This window comes from Podarcis muralis, chromosome 10, assembly GCF_964188315.1.
Source record: "Podarcis muralis chromosome 10, rPodMur119.hap1.1, whole genome shotgun sequence".
Classification (NCBI taxonomy): domain Eukaryota; kingdom Metazoa; phylum Chordata; class Lepidosauria; order Squamata; family Lacertidae; genus Podarcis; species Podarcis muralis.
The window spans coordinates 48,639,561-48,655,126 of record NC_135664.1 but is presented as its reverse complement, the minus strand read 5'-3'; the positions used below and the strand labels follow the sequence as shown (position 1 = coordinate 48,655,126).

At 46.5% G+C, this 15,566-nt stretch overlaps 1 protein-coding gene across 1 annotated transcript in view; it reads right to left on the bottom strand.

Moving 5' to 3' along the window:
• Positions 1-14,290, bottom strand: part of ELFN2 (extracellular leucine rich repeat and fibronectin type III domain containing 2) — a 141,963-nt gene extending 127,673 nt beyond the window's left edge. Inside the window, exon 1 of the mRNA XM_028745785.2 lies at positions 13,658-14,290. The gene's annotated coding sequence lies outside the window, so the exon portion shown is untranslated. The remainder of the gene's footprint in view (positions 1-13,657) is intronic.
• Positions 14,291-15,566: the final 1,276 nt, after the last annotated feature.

Genomic DNA, 15,566 nt, shown 5'->3' with positions numbered 1-15,566 from the left:
TCAGCAAGCAGCAATAATCCACTGTAGACTCAAATTTCAACCCGAGTGAACTCCTTGACAGAGAGGCTGCAGACTGGGGGTGGCCAACCTGTGGCAGGCGAAGGGTATGTGGCTGTTGTGCCCAGGCGGCCATGAAGTTTGAGTGTGTCCTGGCTATGGCACAGAATCAGGCCAACACATAAGCCTGCCTCTCAGATGGCCTTTCGGTTTGACTTGCAGAACGCTTGCCAAAGGAGTGTGGCTGCCGGCTCTGGAGAACTCCAGTTATAAATTGCTAGTGAATTTATATTCAGCAATTGGCCCTTGCCTGATCTGTTTCCCTTGCTTCTTAAATGTTTGACCCACCCCTTAACTGGTTGTGAGAGCTCTCTCCAATTTGCAATTTGGGCATGAATTTATCCAAGTATATCCTAGCAGATATGTTATGTAACAGTTATGGCAGTGTCTCAGATAAAATGTTGGAACTCCATTGCACTTGACATTTGTATAAACCCCAAAAGGTCAAGCAGTTGTGTGATCCATGCAAGAATAAGTAGTAAGCAGAGCTATATAAATAGGACGCCTTCTTGTCAAAGCCCAATATTGTGTGTTTAAAATAAAAAGCAAAAGAGCATACTGGGCCACGGGGGAAGATCAAAATCAACAGTAGGGCAATACATTTTAGGACCATCTAAAGTGTCAGAAATCAGTGACATGTCAGGCAGAATGTTAAACAAAACAAGAGAGCTATGTAGCTGTTCCCCAATCTGCAGTTTACAACAGGAAGGGGTTTTTAGACCGTGTCCAGGACTATTTGGACAAACCTGGAGGACCACAACATGGATGCCTGGGACTGCTGTACTGTACATTGCTTTGAGTGCCTTCTGGTGAAAACAAAGACCAGAAGATACAACAACAACAACAACAACAACAACAACAACAACAACAACAACAACAACAACAATTTATTATTTGTACCCCGCCCATCTGGCTGGGTTTCCCCAGCCACTCTGGGCGGCTTCCAACAAAGATGAAAAATAAACTAAAATGTCACATATTAAAAACTTCCCTGAACAGGGCTGCCTTCAGATGTCTTACAATAAAGTAAGAACAGTTCCTCTGGCACTTTGGTGACAGTCAACCTGCACTGCAACTCTGAAGAATGGAATCATCAAGAGGAGCAGCCACCAACAACCAATCCAACAGATCATTCCCAGTCCCCACTTCTTTCCAAAAGTATCTGTCACCCCCAAAACCTTTCAGCTCTCCTAATACACTTCAGTCCTGTTCCAGTGTGCAGGAGCTAATCCAGGCATAGGCAAACTCGGCCCTCCAAATGTTTTGGGACTACAGCTCCCCTCATCCCTGACCACTGGTCCTGTTAGCGAGGGATGGTGGGAGTTGTAGTCCCAAAACATCTGGAGGGCCAAGTTTGCCTATGCCTGAGCTAATCCCTGTGAAATCCTCATCCCTACCCACTGAACCCGCTGTCCCAGCACTAAATTTTCTCCAGCAGGACAAATCCTTCTCTAACCTCCTCTGCCTCCTTGACTTTACAATCCCATTGCCAGACTATTAGCATTTCTGAGCTAATCTCCTGTTATTATCAAAGCCCATGAGCCATCTGTACCTGAGGGGGGCCAGGCCTCCAGCTCTTGCAGTTCCAAGTTCTATGGCAGCAGTTTCTAACATTATCTCCTCAGCCCTCCACACTTTAATGCTAGCATTGTTTATTTCTATGAGGGCTAAAGCTTTTGCTTTTCTGTTTTGGGAGGGAAGGTGCAAAGCAAAATTTCCAGACTGCCAAATTCTTACCAGGTGCCAAGTTCCATTTCATGGGTGCATGGGATGCCTAGCACTTCTAAGGAGTTCGTCGTTCATCTTAACATCCAGTGCTAAACTGTCTGCAAGTAGGAAAGCCATCACCTTATAACAAAACCTTAAAGAGAGTTGCACCACTTCAAATATTCTGCTGCTCTCCCGGTCCTCTCCCACTGAGAATGCTAAACTGAAAGGGCTGGAGGTGTGGCCCCAAGAGCATGAGAATCTGCTGTGCAGGTACAGTCCTAGAGAATTTCTACCATTGTGAAAATAAAATGAAAAAATCCCAGGTCACACATTGCCAATCCTTAGCCAAGAGCCTGTTTGATTCTCCTTCCACGCTAGATTACCCTTGACTTCACCATCTCACACCCCCAGGGTGCCGTGCTATAGAGAACTGCTTTCCCATGAGCCACAGTCAAAATTCCTCCCTGGCTCCTTTGTTACATCCTGTTCTTCTGAGTTATATATATATATATATATATATATATATATATATATATATATATACACTTTTACACGGGAAGACACCCGAGGACACCAAAACCTGCATATATATATATATATATATATATATATATATATATATATATACCAGTGAGCACCACCTGAAATAATTCTCCCTCCTTAGTGTTTTACACCTTTCAAATACTAGTAGGCCGTTATCATGTCATCGTTTAGCCAAGCTATACATATTTAGCTCTTTTAATCTTCCCTCATAAATCAATCTCTGCAGCCCCTTAATCATTCCTGTTGCTCTTCTCTGAATTCCTTCCAATTTGTCAACATCTCTGCGCTTGCAGGGCGCCCAGAGTCGAATACAATTTTCTGAGCCTAGTCTCACCAGAACAGTATACAGAGGAACTATTACCTCCAGGCACCAGACAGAATGTCTCTGGATATTGTCATACAGAGACACCTCATTACATACATTTGACACTGGGGAATAGAACTGAAGAGTGCTTCCCCTCCCCTCGTCTTCAAGCAGAGGCCCTTATCCTAGGAGCGACAGTATCTCTCCTGCTGTCTCTGACAGGAAAGGCAGGTGTCAGACAGAGACAAGGCTAACCTAGACCAATAATGGGCTACATAATCCAGGTGTGCAACATGCAAAGACAAAAATACACTCTCTAAAACAGAATTAAGAATTACTTAGCATTATTCAGGCATTCAAACACCACATGTGGGGAGGAGGAATACTTTGGAGTTATGTTGCCTCCTCCAGCATCCTCATCCATGTGAGATGCCCCAGCCTTCTGAAACTCAGCATGTACAGTGTGATGGTGCTGCACGACAACAAAAGAGCACAGTTTCATTAATTGCAGCCATAATTAATGAGGCTAGTGGGTGGATTTGCCTCAGTGAAACACCAAAGGCATTAGGCAATTTGTCTAAGGAGGTAGAAACGACATGTACTGATTCCTGGGTCCATGGAAATATCTGCTTTGTTATGTCTGCGCACATAAGGAACTATGGAAGGGCCCCTTATTATAGCCATGGTAAGAAAGGCCACGACGCGTCCTCCACACAAGTTGCCACCAACACAGGCACAATCAGATCAATAACAATCACAAGAGTTCAGGTTTTCAATTCATTCTTCAGTCATATTTTCCTATATGAAACATCACAACTTAAAATGCACACACAGGGCCAGCCCAAGACATTTTGTTGCCTGAGGAGAAGGACAAGATAGTGCCGGCCCACATTCCACATACAGGAGACAACTGGACTGTGGGAACTGAATCTTACTTCAACCAACTGCACCTGAGCTAGCTAGGAAGCCCAAGGCAAGCCATGTGGCATGCACAGCTGTCTCCTCCAACAAAGGGGAACAACTGGGGTGGGGTTCAGAAGGAATACCTGCTGCCACTGTGCCCCAACATCTGCTGCCTGCAGTGGCTGCTTCACTCCGCCTAACGACAGAGCTGGCCCAGCACCCACAGTGCAATAGCAAACTGGAGTTTGCATCTGATTTCAGAGATCTGATGTCTACTGCTGAGATGCTATGGACAACCTGCCTAGTCACCTGTGGCCTGCAGAAACTTGTCCACAAATTACCATGTCTTTTTATTTGGAAAAGGAAATGTTCCATCTTGAATCTTGAAATAGGGAATGAAAGAAACGCAACCAAACAGACATGGCAAAACAGAACAATATCATAATTAACTTATAATTTAAATCTTCAGGTTCATCCTGTGCTGACCTAGCCATGAACCCCATAAACCAACCCAAAACAGCCCGTCTTACAGTGCTTTCAAAAGATGCTCAGGCTTTGGTGACTTTGTTGTGGGACCTGGTGCCATAATGGGACATAGACTGTCTGAGAAGCCTCTCTTTGTGCCCTTATCTAAATCAGATGCATAGACGGTATTAAGATAAGAACTTAAGATGCACCCTGCTGAATCAGACCAGAAGCCTATCTTGCTCTCACAGTGGCCAACCAGATTAACAAGGTGATGGATCTTAATAGAGCACAAAGCAGAAGGTGATCTCTAAAACATATGCTGGGTCTAAGACTACATTTCTATATTACATGGAAAATGTAATAATGTTTCCATGCCATTCATTCCTTGTCATCTGCCCACATGGTCTAATGTGGCTATTTGGTGTCCTGTCATTGCCCAATAGAAGCAGCCACTGAAATAGAGGTGGCAAGAACGATGGCATCCAGATTACATGCCAACAGGACCCAAGGTGCTTAGCATATGATGGGTTAAAGTCAGTGCATTTCTCAATATGTACCTGGAAAAGAACAGGCAGCCGATGCAAACTGGAAGCACGGCTGCTAACAGGAATACATTGCTGGAAGCAGTTTCCTTGTGGGTTTGCCTTACTCCGTATGTGCCCATTCGACTGCTTCAATCCACAGAACTGGTACTGTTACATGTGCCACATAATACTTGTTCCACAGTTATAAGAACATGGAATCTTTAAAAAAGTACCTCCTCTTGAGATCGTAGGCTTGGAGAGCCTCTACCAATCAGAAAGGTTAAATAGACCTACTCTCTAACCTATGAATATGGGTTGTACCCAATTCTAGCCATATTCAGAGCATGCCCACTGAAATTAATTTGAGTTCATTCATTTCCATGTCAAACATGGTTTGATAGAACCCTTATAAGGTCAACAGTTCCCTCTCCTGAGCAGCAGCCTTCTGTGAATCATGGAATTTTGTCAACATGCAAATATTACAGTGTCCTGACATCACCATCAGAAAATTCGCTTCTTGATATTCTCTCCCTAGATACTCAAGTGGCCCTCATTTGTATAATGCATTCTGCACAGCAAAAACATTAAGACCTCTTTGCTTAGGGAAGATCCCTGTGAAGGAGCCAAATTATTATTCCCATTTTTACAGGCAGAAATGGAGACATGGCAACCTGGCAGAGAAACAGCTTGTACTCTGGCCACACAAAGAGCGCAGGAAGCAGAAACAGGAATTCGTAACAGGTCTCCTGAGCACCTGACTCCAAAGTCTTCATTGAAAACGTTGTGGGTTTAAAAGAAATTTAAATCTGTAACAGTTTTCATAGCAAAACAAATAAAACCACCATGAAATCAAAGCATATACAGTTCCCTGTAGCAACACAGCACAGCAACAATAAATTAGTGCTCTGGCCTCCAAATTCCCTGGGAAGTTTTTCAGGGGTCCAGACAGAAGTGCACTATGATGACCCTGAGGCTCCACAAAGAGTCCACATGCAGATACTTCACTGGAAAGCAGATTCCTTGGGGTCCACCAAAATTTGGCTGGGCTTGATGGCCAATCATTGCTGCTAGAAGCCACAAGGGCTTGGCTTTCAGGCTTCTTTCTTCACAGTGGCAAAGTAAGGGCAACCTATTGAACTGGCTGCTGCCTGGTGAAGGGGAGAGGTTTTCAAGAAGTTGCAAGCAGGCGTTCCCTTCCTTCTAGTGCTCCAATTGTAAAGGCTGCAGAGAGAGCCTTCTTACTAGCTACTGCTAATACATATTGCTATAAGCAGACATTTTACTCTAAACATACAAAACATACATCTACTATGAATGTACAAATCTCATGGTACAGTATTTACTAAGTAGAAAAAAGTATTTTTTTAAAAAAGCGCGCGAGAGAGAAAAGAAAGATTCATATTTCTTCCCACACCCAATTCATGAAATACTGTGATATTTTATGTTAGCTCCTATTTTTAGAATGCTGCCAGAGGCACGTTTGGGTTAAAATTGGTAGAAGTCATAAGGTGGGGCAAGAAGATTCCATGATGATTCTACCAACCTTCTCCCCTAATTCAAGGAGGGCTCCTTTCCAACCTTGACCAACGATGTTGCTTCCCTCCCAACGCAAGGCACATCCTGGCACCATTTTGAAAAGACACTCTCTGTCTCTCTGCATAACTGGTAGGATTAGTTAGTCCTGCGACAAAAAATACTGAAAGTGTTCCCTACTAGCCAAAATTAAATTCCTGGTCCAATCAGTGATCTGGCAACTGCATTTATGAAATCTTTTGCATTCCAAATTCTGCAAGAAAGAATGAAGTTTATATTAACCATCTACATTCAACTGGGATATGGCACACCATGGCAAATGTCTCTTTTGTGGCATTTGCAATGATGGACCAATTCTGTGCATACCAGTAGATCCTCACGATGACCTAAGCACAGGAAAATGCAATTGGGAGGTTGCACAGACTTTGACTGCAGCAGCTACAGGCTGAGATGCAGGCTGAGACCCTACCTGCCCACAGACTGTCTCACCAGAGTGGTGCATGCTCTAGTTATCTCCTGCTTGGACTACTACAATGCACTCTACATGGGGCTACCTTTGAAGGTGACCCAGAAACTATAACTAATCCAGAAGGCAGCAGCGAGATTGATGACTGGGAGTGGCTGCCAAGACCATATAACACCAGTCCTGAAAGATCTTCATAGGCTCCTAGTACGTTTCCAAGCACAATTCAAAGGGTTGGTGCCATAGCTGTCAATGTTTTCCTTTTTTTAAGGGAAATTCCCTTATTCCGTATAGGATTCCTCATAAGAAAAGGGAAAAGTTGAAAGCTACGGTTGGTGCTGAGCTTTAAAGCCCTAAATGGCCTCGGCCCAGTATACCTGAAGAAGTGTCTCCACTCCCATCATTCTGCCCACACACTGAGGTCCAGCACCGAGGGCCTTCTGGCGGTTCCCTCATTGCGAGAAGCAAAGCTACAGGGAACCAGACAGAGGGCCTTCTCGGTAGTGGCACCCGCCCTGTGGAACGTCCTCCGATCAGACATCAAGGAAATTAAAAACTACTTGACTTCTAGAAAACATCTGAAGGCAGCCCTGTTTAGGGAAGTTTTTAATGTTTGATTCTATTTTTAATATTCTGTTGGGAGCCGCCCAGAGTGGCTGGGGAAACCCAGCCAGGTGGGTAGGGTATAAATATATGATGATGATGATGATGATGATGATGATGATGATGATGATGAGACAGCCATAAGAACAAGGCTTCCAAACATCATCAGCCATCACCGTCCATGTCAATGCTTCAATACTTTTTCTTTTAGAAACAGGAACAAACAATCCAGAGAAAACTCTCTCACCAGCTTAGTTCCTCCACTGAAAGAAATAAAGGACAAAGTTGTTCCCTGAAGCTTAACCACCTACCTATTTAGATTCTCATTTATTTGTGGAGGATTTTTAATGTGCAAACTGCTCCAAGCTTTGCCTTGTCTGTCTGCACGCTCACCAAGGAGAAGAGATTATGCTTGTCTTAATGACAGATGGAACTCATGGCTGAAAGCTAGTGAATTGTCCAGAGACATAGTATAGATAGAGGGAAGGGCTTTGTATGCTGGTTTCCCAAATCTAGGGGAGGGGCATTCATTCTTCCCACAGAAAGACAGGTTTGTTCATACAGCCTTCTTTTCCATAACTAGGGAAAGGAGATGTGTTCACAACAGATATATACAACAATATTCATAATAATAATCAAAATAAAACCACAGAACCACTCACTTCAATTACATTATTATTATATCTTTGTTATGATTACTGAACATACACCACCCTGAAATGCAGAAGGATGAGGGGCAATGGGATATTGTTTTAAATAAATCAATACTCTATCCCGCACAATGAGTTATTGCTGCTCAAGAACAACTGTGGGGGTTTTTTGTTGTTTTTTATGTGTGTTTTTAGATTTAAGAAACATGGTTTATTCACCCACTTTATTTACACCTTCAGTCTGCATGGAGGGAGTACAGATCTTACAGCATTGTCATTTCAAGAGGGGCATGTCTCCCACAGTAGTGCAGCCAGCCTGCCCAAGATGGATCCCAGTCATTCTTCTTCTTCCCAGAACACCCTGCTTAAAACTCTATTTTCCTGTCACCTCACACCCAGTTACCCTGGCAACCTTCCAACTCCCCAATCTCTGTTCATACCTCAGGGCAAACAACTGTGTTGAAGGGAGAACACCCTGGCGTCTGCCAACAACCCCAAAATCCAAGGCCAGTAGAAAGCTGTCTTTCAGGAAGCTCATCGTGGCAAGGGGGGGGGGGACTAATCTGGTCACTTCCATCAGCCATTGAAGAAGCAGCTGCCCCAATGCTTGCTTTCCTCATCCCTCCTCATCCCTTTTTCCTTTTGCACTGTGCTTATTAGATTGCATGTGTGCAGACAAGGGCTGCCTTATATTTTGATACATGGTAGTGCTTGGAGAACTGTACATGTTTCTCAAGCATTCCTTAATAATAAATACTAGAGCAACCAACAATGCTATAACAGCAGCAGTAAATAGCAACTCACAGTTCATCCATATGAGCAAAAAATATCATTTATCCAACAGAAGAATCACCACTAACTCCTCCAATATATTATGTATCATTGCATGAGTATCCTACTTAGTGCTAAGGTTTCACTGGTAAACACCAACTCCAAGAAAGCCAAGACTTTCTGGTGACGTGACCTTTCTGGCTGAGAAACACCTTACTCAAGAAGAATGTACGTTTTATCTATTCCACTTCCATTTGTATTCAAATAACGCCTGCTGATATGTAGCACATGATTTCTATCCATCCTCTGGCAACGTTCACATTTATGCACCACAAGACTCAATGGTTTCTTTTCACCAAATGCACAGGGATTTTCAGTTAAACCATCCCTCAGATGGTTATCAGGCGTTCTGCAACAAAGAGATCCATTATGGCAGGTGAGCATCCCTGAAAGAAATTCTAGGACTTCCTTCCAGGGCATTAACGTAAGGAGATAAGAAGAGCCTTGCTGGATCAAGCCAGTGGTCCATCTAGTCTAGCATCTTGTTCTCACAGTGGCCAACCTATGGGAAGCCCACAAGCACAACCTGAACACAACACTCTCACCTCCTGTGGTTCCCAACAACTACTATTCAGAAGCATAGTAGGTCGGACTTTCAGGTAACATGGGGCAGCAATGAGGCCCCCAAATAGCCAGACCACATCAGGCTTGAGGTACCATCAGCAAAGTGTCCTCTGGTGCAGCAACAGTGCTCTGACAGAGGAAACATTCTATATATCCCACAGCGCCCCCAAAATACTAAGCATCACTCTGGGGATTGTGTGAAATTAAAATGATAGTTCCCAGAACCCCAGAGGGAGCAGCCATTTTAATTTCCCACAATGCCCTGGGCTGCTGTTACATGCTGAGAGCTGCTCAGGGGTGCTGTTTGCCGACACCAGGCCTGCCCTCATAAGTATGCAAGAAGATTATTTCCTCTAGAAGAAGATCCAAAATCCTCTGCAACATGCTGGAGTTCTACAGCAAGCAGGCTGATGTGAAGAGGGGGGAAAGAGGTTCCTTGAAGGCAAAAGTCTGAAAACCTCCATCAATTCCATAGGGCTTTCAAGTATGAATGGCAAACAAGAGCTAAAGATTTGGCTTGGAAGTGAAGAACCCAACTACAAATCCTTGCTCTGCTGTGAAGCTTGCTGGATAGCCATGAGCGAGACACTCAAAGGCTGGCTGTGGTCCCCAGAAGAAAGGCAGGGCACAAACTTCAAATGTTAACACATTGAGTTAACATGCAAGCGCTTGCCAAGGTACCATCGCAATGCAACTATCATTGCAATGAGAAACACATAACTCTGGATTTGTCAGCTACCATGAACTGGAACATAGGAAGGTGCCTTACACCAGCTCACACTGTTCTCCATCTAGCCCATTATTGGCAACTCTGACTGGCAGTGACGTTCCAGGGTCTCAGACAAAGGTCTTTCCCAACAACCTGCTGGCTGGTTCTCAGAACTGAAGATGCCACGGACTGAGCCAGGAGCAAATGGCACCACCTTTCCTGGTACAGTTGCTGCCTTTAGTTTCCAAGCTCTCCACAAGCTAGCAAATTCTTTTCCAAAGAGTGGCTCTCTTTTGCAAAGGAGTAGTGGAGCTACTAGTGATGGTGGCTCTACTTCTTCTGGAATCAGAGGTAGCCTGCCTCTGAATACCAGCCACCAACAGGGGTGCACTTAGAGGTCAGCCAGGTTGGCCTCCACCGAGGGTGCAGGCCCAGGAACTGCAAAAATTGCACCTCTCTGCATGGATGCATCTCCTTGCCAAGGGTGTAAGGAAGCCTAGGTACATCTCTGACTACCAAAGAAGAGAGCAGGAGAGAGAACTATTGCCTACCTATCCTGTCTGGGCTTCTCCTAGGCACCTGGTTGGCCATTGTGGTAAACAGAGATGCTGAGCCAGATTAGCCTTTGCTGTGATCTAGCAGGTTCTTATGTTCTTATGAAATAGCCTCATTTAATTTCCATAGTAAATCTACCCTGGCGTAGCCCATAGAAGGTTCTGACAGGTCTCAGCATGCAACTCTGCAACTCTTTGGTGGTTTTATTATAGTTGCCACCACCAAGTTCTGTCTGTTTTTATTATTTATTCACCTGTATCTTAAGAACTCCTTCTCCATTTTAATCAATACTGTAAGAGGTGATTGTTGCTCTCGTTTTACAGTAGGGGATCAGAAGTTGAGAGAGGGCAATATCTTCTGTTTCCCAACACGACCATGGCAGAACTGATGATTGAATCCAGATCTTCTAGACCCCTAACATTCGCTCCAGCAGACAGTGACTCTAAATTTGCTAAATACATTCTGATGCAGCCAACTCTGATGCACCTATTAATTTTTTCCCAGGCTACTTTCACTCATGCTGCAATCTTATATGAAAGCAAATCCTGAAGGGGTGACTTACTTCCAAAGAAACATGTTTGGAATTGAGATGAATGTAGCACAGCTATTAATTGAAAAGTTGTTTTAATGAATGTTCAAATGTTGGTGAATATTAGCATTCACATGTGTATGCTGACAATCCCACATTAACTTTGTGAATTCCTCAAAATAAATGTATGTATTTACACTACTTGTCAGACAGACACAAGTGGTTGCTGGCATTCATATCCAGGCGACAGTCAACATTCACCAGCAAATCCCAAAATGTTTTGACTTTGGGGGGGGGGGATATTTGTCTGGGATCATCAACATTTGCATGCCAATGTTTACCCAGTTTCAGACATTCTGTTTAGAAAGCCAATCATATTTTTAGTGAACTGGCACAAAACTATGTTGTCCTCAATTGGATCCACCGATTTTTTGTTAACAAGCTCATGTTATTTAGCTTCAAGTAAAACAACAGAAGACAGAGTTCTGGAAGAAGGACTATCTCTCAGTGGTAGAGCATCTCCTTTGCATGCAGAAGGTCTCAGGTCCAACCCCCAGTATTTCCAAGTACCGCTAAGAAGGATTTGTGCATGAAATTGTGGCCAGCCACTGCTAGTCAATGTAGACAAGACTGAGCAAGATGGACCCAGTATAAGGCTTACTATGTTTCCCCCACCAAAAAAAAAACCAAACACCTATACATCAACAGGACACTGTTATTGGACCCCTTCCTTTGACTTTCCTATGAGATTTCCCATGTTTCTGATGCTGCTGCTCTTAAGCAAGCCAAGACAATGGGGATCGCTGCAGCCTGCTCTTTCTTCCTTCTCTCAGTTCCTATCGTATCTCCATCGCAACCTCTATCTCCTGCAGCTTCATCACCTGGCCTTCCTGCTATATGAACTGCTAGTGGGAAGCATAGAGAGATGGGGGGGGCTCCATTTAAATAATGCATGCTCCATGCAAATGAAGCTTTGCTTGAAAAATGCTAGCCGTGCTGTTGAGCTGCACTTTTCCTGGACTCACCAGGAGGGGCCGTTCATTGGAGACCTCGACAGTACGAGTGCTGGAATACGGTGCCGCGGTGGGAGCATAATGCTCGGGCAAACAGGGCATCCCAACTCCCATCCACTCCTTTTGTCTTCTGGTGCATATCAAAGTGTTTGGCTAACGTAACCCATTGCAGTTGGGGCTCACCATATCTGGAGCAACGGCTTCTCAGCCCTGCACAGTTATAAACAGATATACATGCCTTCACACACAAAAATCATAGCATGCACTACCATGTCTGTCTCTGATCAAATCCTACCTGCCTAATTAAAAATCTATTGGGTGGAAGAACTGCATTCTTATTCTTCATATAGGAGCCTACAAATGTGACTCTATTAAAGGATTCCCTTTAACATACACCTGTGCAAATCTACATACATAGTAGGCACCATTCCTTAACTACCGGAATATTTGACATGCATCCATCTGCCCTGCATATATGCCAAAATCAGCACTTTCACATACATGTATGAAAGCATGCATGGGCATGGGCACACAGAAGTGTACACACAGCAGGTCCTGAGCATATCGGTGGCTGCCGTCTTTTTGATTTACGCTGCTCTCTGGCTCGAAGACTAAGCCTCTGTCTTACTAACTAGCAGCAGTAAGCTTTGCTCTGTACACCCCAGGGTGAGGGTGTGATTCAACTGTCCACCTGCTTCTCCTGATCTAGTTCTTTTCGGGGTTCCCATGCCCCCAAGCAGGACGCTGCTTCAGTATGAAATACACAGAGCCACCTGTTTCCACCGAACGGAAAGAGAAGACACACAAACAGCACACATGCACGGACAGCCCACTCGCAAGCTGAACATGCGTGCAAGTCTCCCATGCAATGCCCACACAAAGGTTCTCCTCCTTTGCAAACGGACAAATCTTATTCAGCCTACACAGATGCATCAGCCCTAATCTCTTCGATGCAAGGCACACAAGCACAGAGAAAGAGGGAGGGGGAGAGGTTCTTCTGCACCCAGCCAAGCCAATCCACCAGCCCTTTTCCCACAAGCAGGAGCAGACTCGCTTCCACCTACATCCCCCAAAACTCAAAGCCCACGCACCTCCCTGCCAGTCTCTGCAAAGAGCCCCTGCCAAAAGTTTACTATGATGACAGAGAAGCGGAGGGAGAAGGATGCAGGGATGGGATTCTCCTCCTGTTGCCTCCGCCTGGCCGATGCCGCCACCACCACCACCATGGTTGCAAATGAAAAAATTGAAACCTACCCCTCCCTCCTGCTGCTAATGCTCTTGCAGGGGCCGGAATAAGATATCCAGCCAAGCACAGCTGCACACAGCAGGCTTAAGATCTATTCAGAACTCGAAGCTGGGGAAATGGAGCGGGGGGGGGGGCGGAGGAGAGAGAAACATCCAAGGCAAATCCATCATTCACATCGGTATTTTTTCTCCCAACCCCTGATCTTCCTTCACCTGTAGTCCCCCCCACCCCATCCATCCGCACTCCTACACATGCACCTCACCTCATTTCCCTTCTCCAGTTTAAGCCCTATAGAATGGAGAGAAGGCAGGGAAAGAGGGAGGGGGGAGCTAGCTGGGGGGGGTGCTTTATTAAAATGCAACACAAAAGCAGCCAGCTAGAATGGAGACCCCGCACACCCCGCATCATTGTGGCTGCCGCTTGGAGAGGGGTGGCCCCCCAAACGCACATACCTGCTCCTTTGCAAGCGATGCTGCTCCAAGTTCAGGGTTTGCATCCCAACGAGAGATCGAGCAGGAGGAGGAGGAGGAGGAGGAGCAGGCAGCTGAGGACCACTCTTCATTCAAATCCCCAGCGATTGCTGATGGGAGGGCTGGAACTGAACGAGAAAGAGAAAGAGAGAAGGAGGGAGAGGGGTGCTCTGGCTGTGTGTGTGTGTATGTGCGCGCGCGCGCGGGGTGCGTGCGTGTGGGGGGGGAGAGAGGGAGGGAGGGCGCGTGCCTGGCCCGCACGCCCCTCCTCGGAAGCAGTTCCCGGCTCCGACCACCCTCTCCTCGCCAAAACCCACACCACCAAGAGACGCCGGGAACCGGGAGCCGAGCGCAGCCGGGCAAGGCAGAGCCAGGCGGAGGCTGCCGGGCTTCGCGGCCGTCGCTACCGCAGCCGCATCACTAAGGGAGGAGGAAAGGGCAGGCCAGAGGATTGCAACGCCAAGGGATTAATTCCGGCCCCAGCCTCGGCCGTTGTCTTTTCTGTTTCCTTTTTTTTTCTGGCCAAGGGGGCTTCGGAGCCGGAACAGAGTCCGGCGAGGGGCTGGTGCTCCCCCCAGGAGCTTCCCCTCCACCACCAACCCTCCAGTTGTGGCAGGTGGGCCCCGGGCAGCGCGCAGTCTCTATCCCCACCCCATCCATGTGCTGGAGGGTCAGACAAGCCCCCCTCCCCCGTTCACGTGGACACATCTGATGGGCTGACCCCACCCCGCCAGCAACAGCTGTTGGGAACAGCCTTCCGGGATGCAAGCGCAACAGCTGGTCGCTGTGGCCAGGAGGCACCCGCGCCACGAGTGGCAGGCCTCCTGGAAGATCCAGGGCTCCGTGCACAGGTTCAAGCCCCACCTTGGGCAAAGGATTCCAGCATTGCAGGGGGTTGGACTAGATGACCCTTGGGACCCTTTCAAGCCTACAATTCTAGGGTTCGGATTCCAAGTCTAGCACAGGCATGCAAACCGCAGCTGCTGGGAAAGCTCTCTGCTATGCGCAAGCTCCTCGCATATGCGAAGGTAACCGTTGCTGGGCAGGTACCCTCTTCCCTCCCATTAAAGAACAGCTGGGGAAAGAGGGCGAGGAGGGTGTGCGGGAGAGATGTGGTGGTTTCCCAGCTGTTCTGGCGGCAGCTGGAAAACTACCCCCATCCCTCCTGTGCAAACACGTGACACGGCCACCTACACACAGACGCAGCAGCAGCAGTAGCAACAGCTGTCTTTCTCCTGCACAAATGCAACAGCTGAGTGTGACCAGGCAATGGTAATGGTGAATCGGAGGGCCCGAGCTGCAACAGCAGCTGGAAAACGACCCATAGCTGGCTCCCTGCTTCTGCAGGCATGAAACAGCTGTTCAGCATCCTTCACCCCAGATGCTGGACGGGTACCGTCCTCACCCACACACAGCAAGCAGTTACTTCCCCATCTCTCCTATGTGCATGAAACAGCTGCTGGCAAACACCTGCACCCTCATCCCTCACACACGCAAGAGGATCCATACCTTGCCTGTACACATAGAGGCACACAGCAGCTCCTTGAAAGCCCCTCTCGCATGCAAATAGACAAAAGCATTTTGGTGAGCAGGGGGAGCTAGTCTTTGAGTATCACAGAAATCTACCACCAGCAGAAGCATGCCTAAACCACCTACATTTTAAACACATGAGCAATAGGGGCTGGGGAATATATTTCATATATGCATATGCAGCAGCTGGGAGCCCACTATTAGCATCCCTCTCACACCCAGTGGCAGCCAGAGTCCCATATCCCATATCCCTTTCTACCCCTGCTGCTGACTAGGAAGCATCCTAGACAAGTAGGCAGGCCACTGGTACCCGTACTTTTGCATACTCAGAAACAGCGGATGCTGGTCTACTGGTCTACCT